Source organism: Notamacropus eugenii, chromosome 1 (genome assembly GCF_028372415.1).
Source record: "Notamacropus eugenii isolate mMacEug1 chromosome 1, mMacEug1.pri_v2, whole genome shotgun sequence".
NCBI classification, from domain to species: Eukaryota; Metazoa; Chordata; class Mammalia; order Diprotodontia; family Macropodidae; genus Notamacropus; species Notamacropus eugenii.
This window is the reverse complement of record NC_092872.1, coordinates 230,320,839-230,347,681: the sequence shown is the minus strand read 5'-3', so window position 1 is coordinate 230,347,681 and position 26,843 is coordinate 230,320,839. Positions and strand designations below refer to the sequence as shown.

The 26,843-nt window shown below is 43.2% G+C and overlaps 1 protein-coding gene across 12 annotated transcripts in view; it reads left to right on the top strand.

Moving 5' to 3' along the window:
- The window catches only part of ZMIZ1 (zinc finger MIZ-type containing 1), a 439,750-nt gene that overhangs the window by 65,795 nt on the left and 347,112 nt on the right, over positions 1 to 26,843 (top strand). For 8 of the 12 annotated variants that reach the window (XM_072628053.1, XM_072628048.1, XM_072628050.1 and 5 more), the window contains exon 2: positions 8,394 to 8,521. The exons of 3 other annotated variants lie outside the window; for them this stretch is intronic. The gene's annotated coding sequence lies outside the window, so the exon portion shown is untranslated. Of the gene's footprint in view, positions 1 to 8,393; positions 8,522 to 17,751; positions 17,913 to 26,843 lie in introns of all 12 variants that reach the window. One more of the 12 variants, XM_072628043.1, reaches the window with a different exon arrangement.

Genomic DNA, 26,843 nt, shown 5'->3' with positions numbered 1-26,843 from the left:
CTAGGCAGTCCAGCTCTATCTCATTTGTACTCCTTTGTACACATCCCAGTCTCCATCCGTGGAATTCTGGACTTCCTTAATGGTCCAGCTCTTGTGCCTTGGGGTGATCTCCCTGAGATCTCCTTAGGCTTCTCCTAACTCGAAGTGAAAGTGGTATCTCCTCATATGTATCAAATGAGCACTTTCCCTAGTCCTCTCCTCTGTACCATAGCTATTGTTGTATTTCCAGTCCTTCCCCCATTAGGTTTTAAGCTCCTTAAGGGGAGGGGTATGTCATCCATATCTTTGTGTGCCAGGCAACTGGCATAAATACTTCCAACATTATATGCACTTAAGTCAAAGTTTGTGATGGGCTAAGTGGGTTCTTCTAACTGCTTGTAGGATTTCTCTGTCTTGCCCAAGTACAGCTTTGAACCTTGAAACCCTCGGGGGCATTTTTTAAGAGAAGTGTGGTATTGGTGTATGGACAGAATCTCCTACTGTCATTCCTCGTGAGTTAGCCTGTGAAGGAAATTTGAACAATTTTAGAGAATCTTGAAGAACCTTTGAGCTAGAAGGGAGGTGATCACCAATGAGGCAGTTGGAGTTTTCAGTAGACATTAAGTGACTTGCCCAAGGTCTCCCAGAACTAGTTCAGTAGCAGAGTGGGACTCCCCTTCCCGCCCCCGCCCTTTCCCTTTCCCTAATCTAAAACTCAAGTAATAGGGAGATTTTTCTTAGAAGTTTGGCTTGTTCAATTCTGGATTGAAGTTAAAGTTTTTAAAATTATTTTTATTATTATTATCACTATTATTTTAGAAAACAGGTTTTGATTGTAAACAAACACTCTCTTCAAAATGTTTTCCTATGACAGCAGCTTTTCCTGGCTAGGGCGCTATCAACATTTGGCACGCCTCCTCCCTGACTCTAGCTTTTTTGAAAGGGATTCAAGAATGCAGAGCAGGCTGGCTTAGGGAGGAGAGGGAGAGAGGGGCCTTGAACCTCTTTGTTTCCAGCTGCAATGAATGCTCTCTTCCCCCTGGGTTTGCTTCACAGCCTCTCTTGGCCTTTCTGGTTGGTGGGAGCCTTTCCCTTTAAAATCCATTGGAGGAGTGGGGGGTGGAGGAGCCAGGAAGAGCCTCAGCCCAGGAGCAGATGGATCAGGTGTCCTGGGGAGGGAGAGTTCAGTGGGGCCCCAGGGGCTGAGGGGAAGAGGTGAAGAGAAGCCCAGTTTTGTCTCATTGTCTTCGAAGTCTCTGCCTGGGATTTTGGTGCAAGGTGATAGGGAATTGGTATTTGTGTAACTTCTGCTGGCACCTGAGGAAAGAGGTTGGAGTTACAAGTTAGCTGGGCTTGGGATGGAATATGATATTCTGCCATGAAGGCTCAGCTGGGTACAGGGACTGAGAATTTTCAGGAAAGGAGGCAAAATAACAGAGGAGTGGGGACAATAGTGATGGCCTAGGTCTAGGGCATAAAAATAATGATCATTGACATTTATGTAGCACTTTAAACGTTGTAGAATACATGCATTATTTAATTGGGGAGAGTTCGAGGTCAGCCATTCTGCTGTAGCATTTGATCAGGTGTCAGGAACCGATGTACTAATCTAGGTACATCCAGGAACTGTGTGACCTTAGGTGAATCTGGTCCACACCAATTGCCCAAGTCAATTACCCAACTCTTCTCAGTGGCCCCCTTTGTCCAATGAGGGAGCTCTGAATTGATTTCTAAGATCTTGTCTAGTAAGGGTTGTGTTCTCATAGCCACAGGTTGGGTTGAGATCCATGCCACCTACTCCTATCTTATTAGACCTGAGCTGGATTTGAGTAACGGGCCTTGACCCATACCCTTGAGATATACCCTGACTCCATCTCGCAGTTAGTCCCCTCCTATCACCCCATCTCAATGCCCTCCCTTTCCCTTGAAGCATGAGGTATTTAGGTAGTCTATAAGGAAGGACTTCCTGAACATTTTGGTTTGTTGGAGCCAGAAATGTTAACTGAATGTGTAAACCTTAAGACCAAGACACAGAGAGCTTCTTGTGTGTAGAAGGCAAGGGCTGGGAAGGTGGTGATGTGGGGGAGTTTCTGGTTGGTGAATGGATGTAGAGGCAGAGCAGTGGACTCTGTGACCTCTTGGGTTCTCTCCCAGTCTTTGATTCCCTGCTCCTTCTCTTGGTGCCTTCTTAATTGCTGGGGGATGAAATCCCACCCCTTTTCCATCCATAGCAAATGAATTCATGCCTGTAGGACCTGGACTCTTTGCACTCTGCTATGTGATATCTGCCCAGGAAAACACCCCAGTGGAAACTGCATGAATGATTGATAAAAGCTGAGGGCTGTTTAATTTTTTTTCTCCCTGTTTAATGGCTATCAATAATTTAATATGACTTCGTATATTTTTAAGAAATAGCCTCCTTTTGCAGTCTTCAGTTTAGCAGGCTAAATGATTGAATATCTAAACCCACGTCCTCAAAGAAACACATTGCACACTTCAAAGAAATCGAGGATGCAAGGAGAGATATTTTTCTACTAAACCAACATCTTGATAGTTTTTTTCTCCCCCTCTTCCCCCCCAGCTGCTTTTTTTGTGGGGGATGTATGAGGGGGAGGGGGTTAGTTGAAGTCACTTCAGCTCAGGGAAAGGTAATTGCTTTTTGGGGTCTCAGAGAACAGTTGCTGAGCAGCACAGGGATGGACATCTGCTGTCAGCTTAGCCCACCAAGAGCCAGTGAGGCAGAACCCTTAAGGGTGGCACAAGAGAGGCTCAATTACATGCTTGGAAGGGGTAGAGAAGGGCTTTGGGGAGGAGGGGTATGAGGTGAAGGAACCAGGACATGTTAGCCATCTCCAAGGATTTTTTCTCTTCCTTTGATTTTTTTTCTTTCTCTCTCTGTATCTTCTCCCTCCACTCCCCCTCTCTTTCGTTTCTTTCCTCTCCTTCCTCCTTCCCTCTCTCCCTTCTTCCCCCTCTCTTCTCTCTCCTCCCTCTTCCTTCTCTTTTTTCCTTCTCCCTCTCCTCCCCCTCTCTCTTCTCTCTCCCTTTTCCCTTTCTCTCTCCCTCCTTCTCTCTTTCTCCTCTCTCCTCTCTCTCCCTTCTCTCTCTCTTTCCCCTCTTCCCTTCCCAGATCTCAGCATTGCTGAGTAGGTGGGAATCCACCTTGTTTCTATACCTTTTTTCCCTTTGACTTGTTTCCCTCCTCTGCTTCCAAGTTCCCTCTTGCTGACCCTCTTGGGTGGTAGGTGAGGCTCAGGAGTCCTCGTTGGGGAGGCCTGGTGAGAAGTAACAATAACAGGAAACTACTGTGCATTTCGAAGGCCATTGATTTTTTTTCTTTCAGATTCAGTAGTGATGACTGTTGCTGACCTTGGTGTCTGGCTGAGTGTCCTGGGCACACTGAAGGGAGAAGATCTGCCTCTGTCCTGGAGATGCTGTTAGTCCAATAGGGATATACAAGACCCTGCATGTGAAATTACTAAACGAGTACATGCAAAGAATCATAAAAATCAGAAGCAAATGAATCTTGTATTGGGGTCTCGAGTTCACCCGGAGTGGAATCCAAGAATTTAACCATAGGCTACTAGAACTACAAGGGGACTTAGAAAACATCAAGTTCACTCTCAGCCCAGGGGCAAGGAAATAAGAGGTGTGGAGATGAAAAGATAGCACAATGATTTAGTTGGTGGCTGAACTAGGTCTTGAACTTGGGTTTATAAGACCCTTAATTCATGCCAGGCAGTGTCATTTTTAGTTATTGAGTATTTATCAAGCCTATTTGGAGCCCTTCCTAACTAGAAGGTGGCCAAGAAGAGTTTAGGTATTGGGGGGGGCGGGAGGGGGGGTGGAGTGGAAGGTAATGGGTATCTTAGGACTGACTTCCCATTTGGGTGCGTGGAAGTCAATAGCCCTGTTTCCTTGTTGTTCCTCATACTTGACTCTCCATTTCCCATCTCCATACCTTTGCATCTCAGGCTGTAGATGTTCAGCCTCTTCACATCTCCCTCTTAGGATCACTAGTATCCTTCATGACTCTGCTCAAGCGCCATATTTTAGTTGATCACCAAATCACTTCATCCCTTGAGCCGCACCCCAAATCACTGTGTTTTGAATCTCTTTTTTTTGTGTATTTCTGTACACACATGGATTTATCCACTGCACTTAGATTGTGAACTTGAGAGGGTAAGGACAGTTTTCACTCCCTATTCCTAAGAACAGCAGTCAGTACACAGTAGGCACCTAATACATTCTTATTGACTTCACATCAGCCTTGTTCCCTAAGCCCAGGCACCTGAGGGCATCTGGCCTCTTGCAGCCCAGGACTCCCTCCTCCCCTCCCTGCTTAGCCTTAGTGCAGTCAATACATTGAGGGATTTTTAGCAGATCAAATGCATTCATCTGTCTGGCATTACAATTCTTAATTTGCTCCGGCTGGCAGTTTGGTTTGTTTCGGGAGAGACTTTCCATTGTAAGACTGTCAGGCGCCCTTGATATTATATTTTAATAGATAATTAAGAAGGAAGGAGCAATACACATTTCACTGATGTCGTCGCCCCTGCTGAAAAATGAGTCCTTCCCCTCTTTCTCCTCTCCCCAACCCTTTGCTGCGAAACATTCTCCTCCTCCTCCTCCTCCTCCTCCTCCTCCTCCTCCTCCTCCTCCTCCTCCTCCTCCTCCTCCTCCTCCTCCTTCCTTAGGCCCTTCCTCCCTACTTCCTGGCCAGTGTCAGGTAGTGCCATGGCCTCTGGGGGTATGAGCATCAAAAAAGGATTCATCAGGACATGATGGCTTTGGGAGGTCATTGCTGGCCCTCCTGTCTCTCCCTTCCTTTACAGAACTCCTCATTGGCTGCAGCTTGACCAGAGAGCAGCCCCTCTTGGTATCACTTCCATCTTATCTATGAAGACAGGATTCCCAGTCCATTTCAGCCCACAGTGGCCTCTCCCTCCTCAGAATTCTTCTAATACTTTATTTGCACTATTCACTGGGCACTAAACATATATTGCCTGGTATTATGTGGCATATCTCTCAAGCTAGACTTGCCAGCTTCTTAAGGCCACAGACTTGGTCTTACATTTTATATTCATTCCTCCAGTAAGACTTACAGAGGATTGGACATAGTAGACATCTGTATATTGGATGCTGGATTATTTTTGAAAAGTGCTTTCATACATGGGTCCAGGTACTCCCTCTGATGCTAATTAATTGTTTGAATATGGTCAAATAACTCTGCCTTCCTTAATTCTCAGTTTTCTCATCTCTAAAATGGAGATAGTGATTTCTTCCGGATCTACCTCAGAAAGTGTTGTGACTCTCAAGTGACACAGTGTCTATAAAGAGCTTTGCAAACTTTAAAGTAATTCTACAAATGCCGGTTATTATTCTTTTGGATCACTAGACACAATAAAGAAATGAACTTGTGAAAATGTGCTTTCATATATATTATCTCCTTGGACTCTCATAATGGATATAACTATTGTATATTATTGCTATTAAGCACCCCGTTTGACAAAAGAGGAAACTGAGGCAGAGGAGGTGAAGTGATTTGCTCATTTGCATAACAGTGTTCAAGCCTATAATGGAAGCTGAGTATTTTACCCCCATCTGTTGCCTTCTTTTTTAGACTAATCCTGTTTATAAAGGATGGGATGTATTTTAGGGGACTCTGGGGATCTATTCAAATGTATATTCTTTTAAAAAAAACCCCAACACCTGTTTTTTTTAAATTATCAAGCCTTTTCTTCTTCTCCCAAAAAAAACTGAAAAAGGAAGAAAACAAAATTCTTGTGACTAGTATACACAGCCAAGGAAAACAAATTCCTGCATTGGTCATGCTCCCAAATGCATCTTGAGTCTATCACTTCTCTGTCAGGAGGTAGGTAGCATGCTTCACTGTGGATCATCTGGAATCCTGGTTGGATGTTACATTTCTCAGAATTCCCAAGTCTTTCAACGTTGTTTGTCTTTACAGTGTTGCTATTGTATCAGTTCTGATTTTGTTCTCTTCACTCTGCATCAGTTCACCCAAGTCTTCCCAGGTTTTTCTAAAACCACCTCTTTCAACATTTAAAGAAAAACCCACACAATAGTATTCCATTACATCCGTATACTTTTTTATTTAGCCATTTTCCAATCAATGGGCACCCCTTAGTTTCCAGTATAAGTTCTTTTGGTGTGAGGGGAGAGAAATAAGCAGGCAGGAGAGGCAGGGAGCTAAGCCCTACCTTGAAGTAGCATCAGGTTTGACAATGAGCTTCTTCTTAGTGTCTGGGAAGATATATTGGGCCTTGCCTACTGGGGGATCAGTAGGTGAACTTAGGGTTCTGAAATGGTATGTGTGACAGTCTATCTACTCCAGTAACCCCCAAGAGTCTAGTTTATGGGACACTGTAATTCAGAGTTGGAAGAACTCGTGTTGCCTCTTGGAAACTTGGGTTCTGCTAGGAGGTCACTCTGCATTGTGGTGGTTCCTGGTGTGGGTTTCTAGTTGCTTCTGTTGTATCTCCCTGTCCCTCCATCCCTACTTCTCTTTGTTACTAGTGGAAGTTGGGAGAAGCTACGCTGGCCCTTCCTGTCATGTGAGAGGAGAAAGAATACCAGAATAGTGGCAGCCCAAGGACTTGATAAGAGTTGGTTTTTATCTTGTTCCAGGTTAGCTGTTTTGTTCTCTCGAGGTCCCAAGTGAGTAGGGCTCGTTGGTGCAGATAGTGCCTGCTGTGGTATGAACCAAATATATGATGGTAGCTAGCACAATCACATGATGAGAGACATTGGTGAGGTCCAGCCTCTGCCGCCTGCTGCCTATCTGGGCTTCTCCTGAATGGCCATGTTATTTGGGGGCAAGGTCAGGATCTAACCATGCTTGCCTCCTGCTCACTGACCCCAGGCCCTGTTGGGGGGTCAGGGCCAAGCGGTGTTGGTGTGCCATCAGTGTCTAGACTTGCCCATAACTTTATAAACTTCTGACCCATGAATCTTCTGGCCCAGATCTGCTTTTCCAGCTCCAGCTCCTCCTCCATCCCCTGGCCAAACTGAAAGGCATTTCCTAATCGTGCTGTGTGGTTTCCTGCCTGCAGTTTTGTTTTCTTAATGCCATGTCCTTCACTTGGAATGCCCTCCCTTCATATTGACTAGTTGAAATCCTACCTGTCCTTCAAGGACTAGCTCACAAAGCCTATCTTCTGTGAAACCTTCCCTGATGTTATCATACCTACTTCTAAACTGTGCTAGAAGTAACCTCTCACTCTGTATTCCCATGATTCTTTGTGCCTTTCTTAGACCATTACCTTCTGCCATATATTAAGTATCAGGGACTAGACCATCACTGGTATAGGGCACTCCTGGAGGAAGATATCTCTTTACCAATGTAGGTTGACACCTTCTCAGCACTTCATGGTTTTAGAGAGTTGCCTTGGACATTGATATCAAACTGAAATAGAAAGGAGGAAAGGAGAAGGAAAAACCACTGATCTGTGCACAAGGATCCTGAGGACTACATATTGACTTAGTTTTAAAATATGTTATTCGTATTTTATTATATTTTTGCTTATTTTTTTTTATTTATTTTGCTAATGTTCCCCAATTACAAAATTACATTTTCATATTATTGGGCTGTACAGGGGAGTATTAGCGGACTCTGGCCTAGGGCATCTAGAGGTTACATGACTTAACCCAAGGTCACTCAACCTACACAATGTTTGGTCCATTTTAAGCAATTAATAAATGTTTATCGACTGACCATGTGAGAGGCTGGGATTGAACTGCAGTCTTGACAGCTCCAAGACCATCTCTGAATCCCCTCTGCCAGACAGCCTCTCAGTATGTCTCATTGTCTTGCCTCTCTTTACCAAGGATGGGTAAGCTCTTAAAGAATAAAACCATGTTTTTCATCTCCGTTCTATTTCTCGTAGCCTTGCACATAGCAGTGACTCGGTAAATGCATATTGGATGAATGAGGGGTCATGAGAATCCAGAAAGGACCCCGTCATCCTTTCCAGGGCATGTACCATCTCTCCCATTCACTGTCATTCACCTGTATCCCATCGTCTAGAAACAGAGATGAAGGGATGAGGACAAGAGGGAGAAGGCTGAACATCTTATTGGGACATTAGTAGTTTGGAGAATGTCAAGGTCACGTTCTTGTTCCCTCCCATAGACCTATTCCAGAATGCCGATACAACCTTCTGCCTCGCGTGACCCAGACACCCAATTCCTTTTTCCCTCCTGGGCTTTGGATGTTTTTTTCACTCCCAATTGCCCGACCCACATCTCCTGTCCGGCCATAACTAGCTGCAAGCAGGTGTCCAGTGTGGGCACAGATGGTGCCCAAGAAGGTGGAGTTATACCAGATCTAGCTATGCCTGGCTGGACTGGAGGACTCTGGAGCTCACTTGCCTTTCTTTTCTTTCTCCTAGGTAACACAAGGTTTTTGGACATAGCAGGCTGTACAACTCCCTTTCTCCAGCACCTCCAATACCTGTCTCTGTTTCTCTCCTGACATAGAAGCCCTAGGAAAGTATTAATTAGCGGCAGCCTCAGGAAGGTAAGAAGACACATCTGCCCAATGTCTCAGAGTTCTCTTAAAGAAGCCATGTGCTTTTTACAAAATCTTTTTTGGCTTATGGTCTATGAATCTATAAAGAATATCCCCACCCTGCTTTCACTTGGGAATTTCAAAACTGCTTTTAGAGATAGTAGAGTAGGGCAGTAGGAATCAGTCAAAGTGCCTTGACCAATGATAAATAGCTATGTTTCCCCAGGGGAACAGACCAAAAGAAGTGAATTCGTTTTCTTCCAGTGTTCCTTCCTTTGCCCGTTTTCTTCTCTGGTCTCTTCTCCTTCCCATCTCCTGGTTACCCAAATAAGCTGCTTTTTTCCAGACCCACTAGAATGATCACTTAGGTGGTGGTGGTGGTGGTAGATGGTGGTAAATGTCCAAGAATAAAAAAGATGCAATGTGGGATTAAGCAGTCTGCTGTTGGGTGGGACGATTCATTTTGGAACCCCATAGGGCCTTTAATCAAGTCCTGACCCTTTGTTCACCTGACCTCTGACATCAAGTCTCAACTGAACTGGTCTTCTCAGTCCCTGGTACAATGGGAAGGCAGCCTTAAATCAGTTAACCAACAGAGCTCCTTATGTATGTAAGCCACTATGTTAAGTACTATGGAGGGATGTAGAATGAAGAGAAGACATGATATTTGTTTTCTCAGAGTTTATATTCTAATTGAGAAGTCTAGAATAATACCCACAAAATGATAAGTAAATGAGATGTGTCTTAAGATGATGAATTTCCAAATGAAGATAGTGAGTCAGAACAACTGGATTCTAATCTTGATTCCTCCATCTGTGTTTGATCTTGCACAAACCTGCTTTACCTGTGTGGGCCTCAGTTTCCACATCCATCAGATGGGGATAATTACCTTCCCTACCTATCTCACATGGTTATTGTAAAGTTTAAGGTTCCTGAAGATAGGATCTTTTTTTTTTTTTTGGTCTTTGTATCTCTAGTAATATAACATAATGTCTCATGAATAGTGGATACTTAATAAATACCTAGAGAGTAATTGTGTTTGAAAGTTTGAAAGTTCTTTAGACAGTATAATATCAACCCACCAGGGATGTGTGATTTTTATTGTAACTGTAACTTAGAGTTGTCTGAAGCTTAGGGCTGCCCAGGATCAAACAATTCCTGCTTCTCAAAGGTCAGATCTGAACCTCAGTCTCTTCTGACTTTAGAGTATTCACTCTCTCATTGTACCATGCAAAAAAAGTCTCAGAAAGTATAAGGCACTGGACAGATGTATGCTCCTGATGCCATTACATTGAGACAATGTCCATTCTGGTTTGGGGCGGTTTACTTAGGAAATTTAATGGAACCCAAACATTCTCATTTACTGGTTTCTTGTGAATGGACAGTTATTGGATGGAAGGTCCTTCAGTTGTCTACTTCCAAGTCCTAAAAGGCACTCTTGTGGCCAAAGACTCTTTAGTGGACAGGGGTAGAATAGGGCACAGAGAGGTGCCTGTGGTGTTACATCAACATATACATACACATCCAGTTCAACTGCTCCTGATTTGGCTCCCTGATAAATTTAGGAGGAGAAGATGACTGAGTGAAAGGCTGAAATCAGAAATGGAAAGTCCTTCAGAATGTAGGACTGAATAATTGACATTTGGGGGACTAGGTCAATGGTCACAGACTACTAAAGAATAAGAATTATGAAGGTGACACCAAGGTATATTTAGGGTGTTGCTAGAAGACAGACCATGGCATCTTATAAAGTGAATCATTTGTTCTCAGTGCCCCTGGCTTCCTTTTCTGGACTTTTTCTTTCCCCTGTGACTCCATGGACCCTCTCGGACACTTTCCTTCCATCCAAAGTGGTTCTTTGGGATGACTCTGCTATCCATTGCTATAGATTTAAACCACCATATTCCTTCTCTGGAAGGAGTTTGCACCTCTAGCTAGCCTTCTTTAAGAATGTTTAATGAAAATTTCTCTTCTCTATTTAAGGGAATTTCTGGTCCTAACCAGTAGGTGGGGAAAGATTGGGGGTGGGCAGATATGTGAATTTCTTGGCCTTTAAGATCATATAGCTTAAGTAGGTGCCTCACTTTACCCACTGTATAGCCTGGTGCAGGTAGCTGAGGTCTCTTACAACTGACTTCTATGGTTACAGCTCTTGGCCATCTCCCTGGATCCTCAGAGGTTAATTGGGTGAGAGTTAAGACTTGGTTGACTGTGGCCTCTCCCAGGAGCTGTGTGCATTGGTTTCCTGCAGGAACAGGGGATTGGGGGTGAACTTAGAAATCTCAGTGTGGCACGTGAGCCTTTAAAGTGGAAAATACACACACACACACACAGAAACAAAGGATGCTTTCAAGATGAGAAGGGAGTTTTCTGTAGTGTTTGTACCACATCCCATTCTGATGGGTTTTCAAGGGAAAGGTGAGACTGCTTCTAGCAGAGATGTTTCAGGGGGTGACATTGTGGTTTGTTAAGTAGTGTCTGTAATAACTTATCTGTCATTGGGAAAGCCTGGGCTGTTTGTATTTCGCTTTTCATACATAAATCAAGTTCACAACGCCCAGGACTGGAGCAGCATTTCAACAAGTGATTTGGCTAATACTGGATCTCTCCCCCAACCCCACCTCCCTTATTGTTTCCCAGAGGCCTCTGTGAAAGATTTTCAGGCTTGGCCTTTCTAATGCAAGGAGCATATGCAATGCCTGCAAAAGCAGTTCTGAGCTAACCCGTTTCACTAAGCAGTTCTGGGAGAAAGCCAGGTTATTAGTAACTTACATTTACTCAAAAGTGATGGGGAGGGATGGGGAGGCAGTTTTACTGGGAAGCCAGTGAAGAGTTATTGGGCAGACTGGAGGGGGTGGGGGACGGGCATTTTTGGCTTACCAGCACATCCTAGTGGTCAGTTGTTTGGGGTTTTGGAAAAAACAAACATGATATGAGAAAAACGCTGAATCAGAGGCCTGAAAACTCAGTTTGGAACCTGAGTTTTGTCCCTTCCTCCCTTTGGGGATCTTCAGCAAGTTGCTTGCACTCTCACTCTCTCGCCCCCTCTCTGACCCAGTTTCTTCACCTATAAAGTGAAAAGGTTGGATTGGATGGTATCTAAAAGGCCCTTCCAGGGCCTGTATTCTGTGAGTTTAGTCCTGGTTCTGTTCCTATCTGGGTGACTTTGGGCTTGTAACTGGACCTCTCTGGACCTAAGTTACCTTATTTGATAACCACAACAATAGTTAGCTTTAATAAGGTTTACAAAGTGCTTTTCACATGTTCCCTCATTTAACTTTCACTAAAACCCTGTGGGGGAGATGCTGTCATTATCCCCATTTTACAGATGAGATAACTGAGGCCCAGACAGGTCAAGTTACGTGCCCAAAGTGACAGAGCTAGTAAGTATCCAAGGCAGGATTTGAACCCACATCATGACTCCAGGACTCTATCCCATACAGATGCTGCCTCTTAGCATGTGGTTTTCCAAAGTGGCACCCCCTCGCCACCCAAACTTAATTAATTTAAACTTCTCTAAACTTAATTAGGCTGGGATCACATAAGTTGTGCTTCACCAAGCTTGTGCTCAAAGCCTTTCCATCTTGGCATAACCTTTGAAAGCACTCCTTCTGAAAGCTCAGCCTCCAAGAACCCAAAGTTACTTCTAAATTCCAATTAGGAGTTTGTAAGAGGCTTAGGTTATTTATTGGGAGAGTGGATAGAGCTCTGGATTGAGCATCAGGAAGACCTGAGTTCAAATCCTGTCTCAGATATTTACTATCTATGTGACTCTGGGCAATTCATTTAACCTCTCTCTGCCTCAGTTTCCTCATATGTAAAATGTGAAAAATAACAGCACCCGCCTTACAAAGTGGTTGTGAGAATCAAAGGAAGTAATATATATAAAGCATTTTGCTAACCTCAAAGTGCTGTTATCAATGTGAACTATTATTGTCTAAATGATATTCTTTGAATATTTGTAAAAGTTCCCTTGTAAATCAGTCTAGTACTGTTTTTTTTCCCACTCTGGGAGTTCTTTTGTTGCTTGTTCAATTTCATTGTATGAAATTGGGTTATTTAAATTTTCTTTTTATTTATTTGAAAGTGCTATTAGCATTATTTTGATCCAATGCAACAACACACCAGAAAGTGCTTTAAAAATTGCAAAGCACCATGCAGGCTAAGGTTGTGAGGGCTAGCTGATGACTACTTGTTGCTAGCTGTTAAGGGCAATATTTCCTCAGGGTACAGGCAGGCACCAGGAAAGAGAATGAGGAAGTGTCTACTAGGGTCAGTCAGCAAGAAGAACATTGTGTTAGAGGGACCTGTAGTATGTATAAATCTTTTAAGCTCTCCATGCCTCATTCCATCCATTTGTAAAATGGAGATGAATGCACAGCTAGGTGGCACAGTGGATAGAGTTGGGTCTAGAGTCAGGAAGACCTGAGTTCAAATCTAGTCTCAGACACATACTAGCTGACCCCAGCAACTTATTTAACTCTGTTTGCCTCAGTTTCCTCATCTGTAAAATGAGCAAGAGAAGGAAATGGCAACCCACTCCATTATCTTTGCCAAGAAACCCCCAAATGGGGTCGTGAAGAGTTGGATGTGACTGAAATGACTGAACAACCACCCCCTGTGCCTGACTTCCCAGAGCAAGTGAGCCTAGTCATGAAATTCCAATGCTGGCTTCCTGAAAAAGATGCTTTATGTAGATTGAGAAGGGGGATAATGTAAATAACATGTGACCTCTGGGGACAAAACAAGGCAGAAGGAGTCTCTACCATTTTGACTGACCTCCCTTCCAACTAAAATGTGCTCTTTATAAAGACACTCATTTGGCTTACATAGTGTGTGATTGTTTTAACCTTCCTCAAAGTCCAGCATATTCTTACCACTTGGAGCCTCAGTTTCCCCACCTGTCAAAGGAATAGGCTTGGCTAAATGATCTCTTGTGGCCTCTTCCAGAACTAATGCCTTGTGATTCTATGTGGAATCAACTGTATGTGAGTTTTCCTTAATTGAGATTGAAAGTGAGCACTAAATCAGATTTAGCTTAGACTGGGTTGCTTTACATTTGAGGGGAGATGCTAGAGACAAGTCTCCCTCCTCCTCCCCCATCCTGTCCTGGCCTTACTCCCCATCCCCCAGCCAGATGAGCCCTAATGTTCTTGCAAAGAATAGAAAACAGTTTTCCTTTCTGAAGGGAGAAAAAAACTCGAAGTTATTCTGTAACGTATCCTGCTGTTAATCTATGTGATCCAGTTATTTCCTCCCCATCCTTTTTTCAAAACACCCTTCAGATGGTTCTTTAAAATTAAATGATAACAAAGAGGACTTGGAATCTCTCTTTATTATTATTATCATTATTATTTTTATCATCATCTGTTTTTCATTGAAAACTGAAATCCTGACTAGGTGTGCTCCCTGAGGGTCTGGCCGGATGGGACCTGTCTTGGCCTCCCTTCTGCTGTTCCATTTCACTCCTTTTACTTCCTAAAGCATTGTTCCTTCTCGTCCCATCCCTCTGGAGGAATTGGTATTGGGCCGGCAGAGATCCTGTTGCTTATTACCCTCTTGCTTGCTGGTCTTCTCCATCATTCTTCTTGGGAAGCCTCCTCTGTGACTTAACAGCCCACTGGAAGACCTCCTGGGTACTGCAGGAACTTCAGCCAATGAGAAGGAGTTCCTATGGAGAGCAGGGGCTGGCTTATTTTTCTATTTATATCCCTAGCCTTTAGCACTGTACTTAGTGCTTGATAAATGCTTTTTCATTTGTTGATCTATTCTGGCCCTTTTGTTTTACAGATGAGGAAACTGAGACCTCTCAAGGTGAAGATCCACCTTTAAGCATCATCTTTCTAACAACCCATTAAGAAAGGCAAGACAGGTCTTACGAGACATATCCCCATTTCATAGATGAGGAAATTGAGAGTCAGAGAGGTGACTTGCCTAGGGTCACAGCTCACATTCAAATTCAGTTCTTCTGATTCCAGGTCTAACATTTATAAACAAATGATGCACAATAAGCTGGAAATTATTAACATGAAAATTAAAGGGAGGAGAGCTGTAGAAGGTGGGATTTTAGCTGATATTTGAAGGAAGTCAGGAAGTAGAGATGAGGAGGTAATTTTACTGTCATGGGGACAGCCAATAAAAATGCCTGGAATTGGGAGAGAGACCAATGTCGCTGGATCAGTGCGTATGGAGGGGAACTTGGGATGAGGGTGGCATAAAGTGTAAGAAGACTGGAAAGGTGAGAGGGTGAGGTTATGAGGAGATAAGATGAGATTCCTAGAAGATAGTGTCTTAGCACTTAGCCAGCAAGTTGAGGGGTAAATTCAACTCCCATCCAGAACAGAGATATTTACCTTTTTTTGTAACATGGATCCTTTTTGGCAATCAAGTGAAGTTTTCGGGCCCCTTAGAAAAAGTGTTTTAGAATGTATAAAATAAAATATAAGACTCTAAAGGAAACTAATTATATGGAATTATTTTTAGAGATACTTTTTTAAAAAAAACCATGGGCCTCATTCTAAAAACCTCTAGAGCAAGGAGGTGCCATAAAGATGGCGGGGCTGGTGGTGAAAATGAAACCAGTAATCATTCCCCAGTATTCTCTTTCTTACTCTGTGTTGTCCTTAGATGTCAACAGGTTGTCTGCAATCTGGTCTGCTGTATTAATGTATCTGTCTGGTCTGATACATGGTTTATAATCTCTTTGCGATTGGGGTTCTACCAAAAGCAGTGCTATTTTTCCTCTTGGTTCTTCTCTCTAGCCTATATTCCCTCCCCCTCACTCCTTTACCCTCAGATAGGGCTTTAGTGTGATTTGTATTTTATTGAAATTGGTTCCCAGACTGGAAAAGTTTGCCAGCTGCTCTTAAGAGCTTTCCATGTTTATGCATCAGATTTGAAAACCAGGTTTCCTCTCCCAATATCTCTCCTGTTTTTTTGTTTTTTTTAAGTTTGGAGATGTTGGTGTACTTGTATTAGTCAATCCGTCATGATTGAGTATCAAAGGTGTATCAGGCACTGTTGGGGAGACAAGGAGGTGAATGAGACAACTCTAGCCCTGAAGAAGCTTATAATTGACGTGGGAAAATGGACCACAAATATAAAAATATAACTAATAATATGAGGCAGTATGTGATTAGTACTCAGTAAGAAACACAGATGGCCAGCAGTGCTGCCAAGCTCAGAGGTGAACAGTTACTGGGGCTAGGAGTGGTCAGTGGACACTTCACACAGAAGATGGGGTGTTCTGAACTTGAAAGATGGTTAGTGGTTTAGATGGGTAGAAAAGAAGCCAGTTCCGGGCTGAGGAATGGAAGAGGGGTTAAGGATGCTGTGGGAGACATGGAGGTTCAAAGAGCTTTGACAAGATTAATCTGGAGGGAGGGGAACCTTCTCAATCAGAGATAAGGCTGGAAAGATTAGGGTGAGGCCAAATTGCTGAGGGCACCCCTGCTGCTCTCCGCTCAGTTAGAAGAAAGTAGTGCTGAGGAAAATTTTCTTTCCACTAATATCTTGTTCTCATTTTTAAAATATGAGAATGTAGTATTTCTGTGATTGAAACAACTGGTCTGGGGATTGGGGGGGTGGTGATGGAGGAACTTTCACTGCTCTGGTAAAAAATATTAAATTTGCATTTAAAAAAATGAACTGTTCAAAGAATAAAATTATGAGAATGACAGAGATCAAATAGTCCTTAGAAGCCACCTATTCCAACCCTCTCATTTTGCATAGAGGTACAGTAATGTACTCACCGTCACACAGATAGTAGGTTGACAGAACTGGGATTTGAATTGGAGTATTATCACTCCCAAGACTAGCTTGCTTTCTGCTCTATCTATCCTACTGTCTCTCTTTGCTCTAGGTTATAGAGGTAACTACCCAAGTGGACAAAACTGGGACTTTAACTCAGGGTCTACAAATCCCCAACACTTTGGTGCAGAGTTTTAATCAGAGGTGCTTAATGGTCCAGAGCCAGGGGCAGGAGGTTTGGCCAATGTCTGAAATAGGGTTAGTGGTATGGGAATATCAGTGTCCAGAGGATAAAGCAGGGAAGCATGACCTTCTTGGCAGGACAGCCACAGTGGGATCCAAGGGCAAAGCAGGCAGATTTGCTCTGAGGTCAGGAAAGAGATCAAGGAATGGGGTGTTGAAACACGTTTGATCAGTTTCAGTGCTCAACTCTGTGGCATCTTTTTAATCCCACCTTGTAGGACAGAGACCACGACCCAATATTGGGCTCAAACTTCAGCTGTGGACAGCTCCCCACTGCTGCTAGGTTCCCAGAGCAGGAAACCACTGAGTTGGTGTGGCAAATGAAATGTTAGTAACAGAAACAATTCACATTGATAGGTAAATAAGGTTTACCAAGCATGTCCTCCCAACAACCCAGTGAGCTCGGCAGGGCAGTTCTCAGGAGATATATCCCCATTCCGTAGATGAGAAAACTAAGGCTCAGAAAGGTGACTTGCCCAGGGTCACAGTTCTCCTGATTCCATATCTAGCTTCATAAAATCACAGCTTTAGAACCAGAAGAGTTGTTATAGATTTGCCCTTAAGGAAAATCACTTTAGAAGGTATATGGAGGATGTATTGAAGTGGGGTAAGACTACTGAGTAAACTGGTGAAGAGGGGATAGGGACCTGAACCAAGATGGTGGGTTTTTGAATAGAGAGAAGGGGGATGAGGAAGATGGATACTGCAAAAGTAGAAACAAAATTTAGCAAGTGATCAGGCATGTAGGGTGAAAGAAAATGAGAGGTCAGGATAATGCAGAAGTTGAGAACTTTTGTGGCTGGAAGGAGGATGCTACTGGTGATAGAAATAAGGCAGTTTGGAAGAGCGGGGTGAGTCTGGGGTGGGGAAAGGATAGTTTTGTTTTGGACACAGTAAGTTAGAGAGAGGTGTTTGAGGATGAGAGGAAGATCGAGCCAGGTTCGTTCAGTTTGGTTGCTTTCTGCCTTCCCCGAAATCATAGCTCTCACATACCCCAGCGGGTCATAATAATTGATTGTGTTTTTTTAAATTTATTAATGGATTGAATATGATCTTAAAACATAACCATATAGGTGTTAGCCATATAACTCTCAATTAGTGAGACAGACATCTCTTGCTTATGTGACTCATGCAGGATAATAGCAGGAGTAGTTACTAGGGCTTTTTTTAATTTAAATTTAATTTTTTTGTTTTGTTTTGTGTTGTGGGTTTTTTTTTTTGTTGTTGTTGGTTTGTTTTTTGGTCAGAGACTGTGGTTTCATTATTGTGGGGAACTCCTAAGAAGAAATGCAGATTCCAATGAAGATCAGAGATTTAGAGCTGCAAAGGACCTCAGAGGCCATAGAACGAACCCCCCTCATTGTACAGATGAGTAAACTGAGGCTATTCCTTGCCCAGAATCACACAGGTAATATTGGTGTTGGGATTTGAAGTTAAGTCCTCTGATTCCAGAGTCAGTAATTTTTCTGCTGCACCATCCAGCCTCCCCTAGATCAACAACTATTCTACAACTTCTATTCCCTGGGCGGGTGGCTTGGGACAGTGAGTCGTGCCTATACCAGGGAACACATCCAGCATGTGATAGAGCCAGGACTTCAATCCAAGCCTCCATGGTGATTTTTGTAGGTCAGAGAATCACAGATCCTAAACCATTTAGTCCAACCCCTTCATATTACAGAAGAAGAAACTGAGGTGAGTGGCTCAGTCACTTGCCCAAGGTCACACAGGCTGTAAGTGTCCAGGGTGCCATTTGAACCAGGTTTCTCAGATTTCAATAGAGTGTCAGGCCTTGAGTCAGGAAGGCTGATCTTTTCGAGTTCAAGTCTGGCCTCAGACAATTCCTAGCTGAGTGACCTGGGGCAAGTCACTTAACCCTGTTTGCCTCAGTTTCCTCATTTGTGAAATGAGCTAAAGAAGGAGAGAGCAGACCAATCCACTATCTACCAAAAAAAAAAAAAAACCCAGACAGGGTAAGCAAAAGTTGGAAACAACTCAACAACAACCACCTCTGATGTCAGAGCCAGACTGGACTTCCACATTCACATTAATTTTACAGATTCTCTTTTTTCAACCTTAAATGAGCCATGATTTTATCAGTATGACTCCTTCTTTCACCACCATAAATATCCCAACCTCTCCATGGTTTCTTAGTCTTCCCAAGTTCCCGTAGCCAGGAAGATTCCTTAGCTGGTAGCTAGATTTTTACTCTAGACCTCCTAGCTTTGCTGCTTACTACCTGTGTGACCTCAGGCAAAACAGAAGCTCTCTGGGCCTCATTCAAAATCAGGAGATCATTCCAGCGATCTAAGAGATCTCTTCCAGTACTTAATCCTTGATTCTGTGTTCTTGATAAGGTAAAGACTAGCTCCCAAGGGAGAAAACTTTGCTCCTCATGTGCCTTATTACCCTGGCCAAATGGTTGGAACATTTATATGTCATTGAAGGGGAGTTGGGCCTCCTGCTGGGCCAGGATATCAATGGTTTCCGGGGAAGAAGGATTTTGATAGTTGAATGGGGTGGCTGCTGAACCCAAACCTCTAGTGAACTTTCAGTGGTTGAGAAATATGGCACTGACTTCTGAGGGTCATTCAACACCAGAGGCTGTATATGGGCCAGCAGGACCAAGGGATGCCTGTCTATGTATGTGTAAGCTTTCTAGTGAAATGGTTTGTTTCATTTCTAGACGAAACCCTCACTACCCCTGGGGGTGTAGAGTGGTAACAGCTACATGGGAGAGGGATAATCACATCTGGGCATGGCTAGCCAGTTCTTGATTGTCCATGCATAGATTATCTACTTTGTGGTCAACTTAAAATTCCATCCTGGCTTTCCCCCAAACCACCAAATGCCTCCAGGCTTCTCCTCTGTCACTCTTTGCTTGCTTGGGGAACCCAGGATCATTTTGATATCACCTGAAGCATAATTAGGAAGGAAAATCTGAAAGGGAAAAAAAAATCAAAATAAATTCCAGAGCCAAATACAAGTGAACAAGATGCTATCTCTAGCCTCATCTCCATTAAATCGCATGACCTAGTGCAGCCTATATTACTAGTATTTACTTTGGGGACAGGGTATCTTAACCTGGGATCTACAGAGGGATTTGTGGATAGATTTTGAGGAGTATTGTTCTGAGAAGGGATCACTAGACTGCCAAAGAGATCCATGACACAAAATGAAGAGGCATCGAATGTTTAAACTACAAGAGACCTTAGAGGTCATCTCATCCAGCTTCTCATGGTACAGACAGATGAGGAAATGAGGTGCAGTGACTTATTCTGGAGGATAGCATAATATAGTAGAAAGTGAGCTAGATTTGGAGCCAGGGGTCCTGGGTTTGAATCCTGTCCTATGACTCAGGCTCCTTATCTATAAAAGGAGAAGAATGGATTAGGTGATTTCTGGGGTCCTTTCTACTTTAAGTTTGTGATACTTTAACAATGGAAATTAATGATGTTGCTGGACTAAGAACCCAAGTTGACAGCTAGCTCAGGGCTTTTTCTGCAGTTCCATTTAATTTTGTTCAATAAGCATAAACACTGTGTCTATAGTGCTGAGAACACAGAAGCAAAAATGAAAACAGTCCCTGCCTTCAGAGTGCTTCCATTCTACTCTATTAGTACCAAAGTCTTTTTACTGATGTCATCAGAAGGTTCAGGAAAGGAGGATGCATTTTTCACACAAGGTCACTAGGAAACAGTCCTAGGATAATAGACAGACTGGATTTTTTTTTAATCATTTCCAGTCACCTTGAGGCTTTCAGTGACCTTGAATGGAACCAGAGAGAGAGATAGTGTGTGTGTGTGTGTGTGTGTGTGTGTGTGTGTGTGTGTGTGTGTGATACAGTAGCCTCTGACCTGAGTGTATATACCATGGGTCACCCTAAGATTGCTGCTTTGATTTGCATAAACGAGGCCATCTAAGATTACTCATTGTTTCTGCTGTGGCATTTCGGTTAACTGGACTTGAGCCTGGTTGTGTATGATTTTCCTTTCTCTGGGTCTGATTTTGAAATTGAGCAGAAATGACATGATTTTGATTCTCCCTTGGTCAGTTTCAAGGCCTCAGCTGATTCTGAGTGAGTGAGGCAGTGGTGGTGCCTCCCCACGGCCCTGGCTCCTTTGTTAGCCACGGTCTGTCTGTCAGCTGGGGAGCGGTAAAGTCAGGCTCGATGCCTGTTAGGCTGCTTCTCAGAGAGAAGGGAAAGGAGGGGCTGGGGGCAGGTAGCAGCAATGCCAAGAGTGGGGAGAGCCAAAATAGCACAGTGAAATCTCGAGTTCCTCGGGTACCTGCCGGGGGCAGAGTTTAATAAACAGGGAAGAGCAGGAGGAAGCTCTTGGGTGTGTTTTGGAGATAGGTTGTTATCTGGGAAGACTCCTATCTAGACTGAGCACTGCAAAAGGTTTCATGCAGACCTCAGACCTCTGCCATTGTGCAAGGCAGATTAAGATTCATTTGCATTATTCTGTCTATAATAATTGCCTAGCAAGGAGGGCCTGCTACCATTAGCGCCGTCCTGTTTGCCCGCGATAATGCTGTCAGCAATCTGTTCACTGGTGGATTATGGGCATCATGGAAGAGGGATGCTGAGCAAAAGAGGGCTTGGCGTTGGTGAGAGAGAGACCAAGAGGAAAGAAAATATTTAGAAAGGGGAAAATGTTTGAAAGCTGACAGATTGACATTCAGGAAAGAGTTGGAATAGGTGTTAAATAGATTCAGATGAATCTGCTGCCTAGAACAATGAAAAACAACCTGATTTGAGCCTGTGGTTTTGTGGATTCTTCCTGCAGATATTTACTGAGAGCCTGTATGTTAGGAACTGGGGAGGTATGGGGGGAAGGGGGAGCAGGAGATGTATAAGACATGGTATATTCCCTCAAAAATCTTCCCTTTCAGGGTAGCCCCTTGGGATCATTCATCTAGAGATGGAAGGGACCTCAGAGGCCATCTCTTCATTTTACATATGGGGGAACTGGGACCCAGGGAGGTTACAAGATGGAAATGCTCAAATGTTCACACTAATCCTCAGAAGGGTCTGTAAGCCCATCCATGTGAGCCTTTCCTCTAGTGAGACTGATTGTAACCCCACCCATCCATGCCTGCCTGCCCTGTACAACTCTTGACCATGTCCTCCTATAATTCCCAAAGGGGTCTACCCAATGAGAGCCTTCTCTGATACCTCCAGGAGGAGACCAGTGAAGTGCATGAGCTGTCCATTAGTCATCCCTTGTTCTTTCTACCTAACTAACCCATCTTCTTGTTCCATCATCTGTTTCTGCAAGGCCATCCTTGAGGGTGCTTCTCCTTTGTTGTTCCTTGTTTCCTACTGGGTTGTATCCTGTTCCCCCTTACCACGCACCTCTCCATTGCCCTCAGAGTAATGGTCATTTTTAATTCTTGGGAGATGGTGATATTCCACGTGTAGCTACCCAATAAGCCACATAAAATATTGGCATTAAAGAGATGAGAGTCCCTGAAAGGGAGGTCACATATAGCTAAAAGATAGCATGTCACCTTTGCCATCTCAGTGCCAACAAGAATAAGTTCTATAGGCATAGAGGAAAGAGAGTTCACGATAGATCTTGGTCACTGGGAAGGATTTCACAGAGAAGATTGAACTTTGAGGTGGGCCACCATTAAGGATTCAGCAAGTATCTATTAAGTGCAAGTTATGTTTGTGCCACTGAGCTGGACCCTAGTGATGGTACCAAGAGAGACAAAACGAGTCTCTTTCTTCCAGAAGCTAACTAGAGTCTAAAAGCCCAGATGCATACCAAGGATACAGAATAAAATAGAAGTATAGAATAAAATAGAAGTACAAGTAAGGTGCTGTGAGGAACTTGTCAGAGTCCAGAGAAAGAAAGAAAACTTCTGCCTAGGGGAGAGTATTAGAGGGGAACAAGAAAGCCTTCCTGGAGAGATGACATTTCAGCTGGGCACTGAAAGATTGGGCAGGATTTGAATGGGTGACTTGAAGTGAAATCCTATGAGCAAAGATGCTTAGGAAGGAGAGCATGGGACAGTGGATAAACCTATTTATGTGTAGGGGGAAAAGATTACAATGAGAGAATCCTCAGAATGCTAGATATTCAAAGCTTAGAAATCACCTAGTCCAGGAATTCTTAACTTTTTTGGTGTATGTCATGGATTCCTTTGGCAATGTGGGGAAACCTAGGGACCTCTTCTCAGAATCATACGTTTAAATAATTGAAGGAAGTACTAAATTTCCCTTGGAAGTTAGTGAAAACAAGGATGTGATTTTTTTTTCCATCAAAATTCTTAGGCCCCTGGAAATCTAACCATGGGATTCCATGGACCCCAGATTAAGAATCCCTGGTGCGATCATCCCCAGGGGCCTTTTTTGACTCTCAAATTCTTCATGACAAAGAAGATTAGAAAGCTGTTTAACCCTGGAAAGCTGGCTGAGGGTCTGTGAGGCCATCTTCCTCTTTCTGCATCCTGTAGGCTCTTCAAGCTCATGGAAAATGACTTCTTTGTATCACCCATAATGCTTAGCGCACTACAAGCTATGTAAGTAGCTGTCAAACAAGTGAATGAATGATTAGCCAAGAGAATCCAGATTGGAGTACGTTGTTGCTGCGTGGGTGGATGTACTGTGATCCCTTTGGAGTTCAGCCAGGAAATGACCAGAAGAATAGTCCACTCCCTTTTCTTATTGAAGATTAGCTGAGGAAATATGGAGTTTACTCAACCAAACCCTTGAGGGCTCGGTGATCTTGGCACATTTGTCCATGGCTTAGTCTTGTGGCTGGTTTCCTGCTTTTGGTTGGCCACCTAGAATTTCATTGTTGTAGAAAGAGGAAGGGCACCTGGCATCGATGTGGAACCTATCAACGTGGTTTAAAAAAAAAAAGTATAGCTAAGCCCCAAGTCAGCAACTCCTAAAAATACTATACCGTGGAATACCTGAACTTTGACCCCTTTCTCTCTAGGTACTGCCCAGGAATGGAAGTAAGAACCTGTGCTGGCCACCCCAAAAGGCATGGGACTGAAATAACCATTTAAAATTTTTTTTATTCCTATTTTTTAAAAAAATTGCATTGCATTGATTTCTTAATGTGTTCTTCTGACTCCCTTTTCCAGTGAGCCATCCCTTGGAATACAGATTTCAAAAGAAAGAAAAAATAAATACCAGTTCATAAAAACCAACCAGTATAGTCTAATAGTACATGCAGTATTCTACACCCCTAGTCCTCCACCTCTAGAAAGAGAGAGGGAAGTATATTTTTATATGCTTTAAAATTTGCAAATCACTTTATATTCATTATCTCATTTGAATCTCAAAACAAGCACTGTAACAGCACTCTAAGATAGATGCTACTCTTATTATCATCTTCCTAACTTTACACTGAAGGAACCTGAAGCTGAGAGAGATTAAGTGACTTGTTCAGGATCACACGGCTACCCAGTATCTGAGGCTAGAATTGAACTCAAATCCTCCAGAGCCCTAGCCACTGCACCACCCACCTACCCATGTTTTCTTAACTCTCCTCCACAACCAAACTTGACCATTATGCTTACACAATGTTTGGGTCATTTTTCTTCCCTAAAGTTCCATTTGCATAGTTGTGATCATTGTATGTGTTTTTCCAGGTTCCACTTTCTGCATCTGTTTGGTATAAGTCTTCCATACTTCTCTGAATTCATTCTATTCATTTTTTCTTATGGCACACTCATTTTCCACTACATTCACATAGCCCACTTTCTTCAGAGACTTTGATGGGTATCAACTTTGTTTCATTTTTTGTTTTGTTTTGTTTTTTGTTTTTTGCTCTTGTGGGCTTTTTCTAAACACTGGGCCAAATATTGAAAAGCAGGAATGGTATTGTGATCAGTCACAGAGGCCAGAACTAGAAGCAGACCTCAGAGATGATGTCATCCACCCTCCTCATTTGTGTTGAGATGACAAAAAGTTAAATGATTTGCCCAAAATCATAGAAGTCACGGGTGGCAGAACTGGGATTCAGACCCAGGTCTTCACCCGCTCTAAATTCAGTTAACCTCTCACCTTACCTCCTCTAGAATTAAGGGCCTGAGGTTCGGGACTCAGCATTGGGACAAGCCTTGCTTAGCCTGCTCCCTACCCAGTGGAGACTCTTCTGCTTTGATATTTTGGGCTTTCTCTCTCATTTTCCATTTTTTAAAAAATATCGATCAATTTGCCTATTAAGTGCAAAGCAGATGAATACTAGCTACTTGAAAGCTGTCATTGGCCAAGGTGCTTGTATTTCATGATCTTGGTATGGAAAAACCTTTTAGTTTTCCCTGGGAATGGTGTTGAGACATGGGGTACCATTTTGTCCCTTGGTATCTTGGGATATCCCAGTTTTGGTGTCCAGATTCTCTAGTGGTAAAGGTGAGATGGGGCTTCAGAGGGCAGCAGAAGGAAGTTGGAGTGTGAGTTTTTAGGCCCAGCTTGAGTACATATTTGTTGAAAGTTAACTGGCAAGGCACTCACTTTTCAGTGTATTTTCTTGCCTATCAGTGTAGCTCAGGTCCTGTACTTTGTGTACTGGGGATTAAGCAAATACTCTCCCCCCGCTCCTTGATATTTGCAAAGGCAGGGAGCTCCTGGTTCTGTTATATTTCTCTGACTCGTTTCAGAAAACTTTTCCAGGACCACTTTGTTGGGAGGACAGGGTCATGTCTTAAGTGAGGGGTCTTGGGTGTAGACAACTACTTGTGCTTCCAACATCAGCCTCTAGGTGACAGCAGACAAAGTGCTGGTCTTGGAATCAGGAAGACCCAAATTCAAATGTTGCCTTAGTGGCTTCAAATCCAACTCAATCCTGTTAACATTTAGTAAGCACCTACAATGTGCCAGGTACTATGTTAAGTGCTGGAGATACAATTAGTAAAATAAACAACAGTGTTTGCCCTCAAGGAACTTATAATTTACAGCGAGGAGACTATTAGTACACTTACAAGCAAGTCACTTAACTTCAGTTTCCTCATCTGTAAAACATAGCCAATAGCACATACCTCTCAGCTTTCTTGTAAGGATCAAATGAGATAATGGATGGGAAGCATTTTGTAAACCATAAAGCACTCTATAGATATTAGTTATTCACTCTCTGATAGACAGAAAGTGGGTAAAAAGAATCCCTGGTTCTTCCCAGACATAGGAAGAAAAGAATGAGGAAAAAGAGTATAAAGGAGGCAACTTTAGGGAAAAGAATGATGAAAGCCCGAGTGAAATGAGGAGTCATTTTCTTTCCTTGCTGTGCTCTAGCTGCGTTTTTTAATTGGCCAATGTTTACTGATGGCTGCTGACATTTACCTGGTTGGAATTAATGCCTCTTCTCCTTTGAAATAGGATGCTAAAAATAATCCCCAGCCCAGCTTCCTGTAAGCCCATGGCCCCAGCACTGCCTGAATGACCTTCTGCTTGGGTGCCTGGAAGTTAATTGCTTGGTAAATGCTTGGATCCCCTAGACTTATAGGGAAAGGTAGAGGTTTCCTCAGTTCTCAGACCCACAAGTAACTATCAGACTAGTAGAGTGGTAGGGAGTAGTGTCTATGGACAAGGTCCCATGTGGCCATCACTGATCTTTATTCCCTACCTTCCAGTTTTTTTTTTCTTAATCTGAAAGCCTGACTTGGGGTGGTTGGAGAGTAAATACCAAAGAAACAGAAGACACAGTCACAGAATCAGAGTCATAGAATCACAGATGAATTCAAGTCATCAGCAGTCACAGTCGTAGAGTTGAAAGGTCCCTAGGAAGCCGTCTGGTCCAATCCGGACTCAAAGCCCCTCTGTATCATCCAAGACTATCTCAATCATTCAGCCTTTGCTTGAAGACTTCCAAGGAGGGGCAGCCCCTTACCTTCCAAGACAATCCATTGCTTCTGCTTTTGGTTTTCTCTTATTACTAGGAAGGTTTTTTTTTACATCATTTAAATTCTGATGTTTTTTTCTTTACATCAAGCCTAAATTTTCCTTTTTGAAACTTCCATGTTCCTCGTACGTTGACCTTCTGCAGTCAAGCAGACTAGATCCATTGTCTTTTGTGCGTGGCAGCCTAGATGTATGTCCTGGCATTCTGACTATAAGTTCCCTGAGGACAGGACCCACTGTCTCACATTCACATCTCCCATACTGCTAGGGCCAATCAGTTAGAAAGAATTTATCATACTATATGCCAAGCACGTTGAAAAATCCCCCCAAAAAAAGGCATCTCTATTGACTGAAAAAAGAAAGCAGGAGCGGATGAACTCTTCAGGGGAGATGAACTTCTCAGATTCTTTCTCGCTCTAGTCTAATACATTCCAGATTCTTTTCAGTATCCAGGTGGGAAGGGTCAGATGATGAATGGCCCCA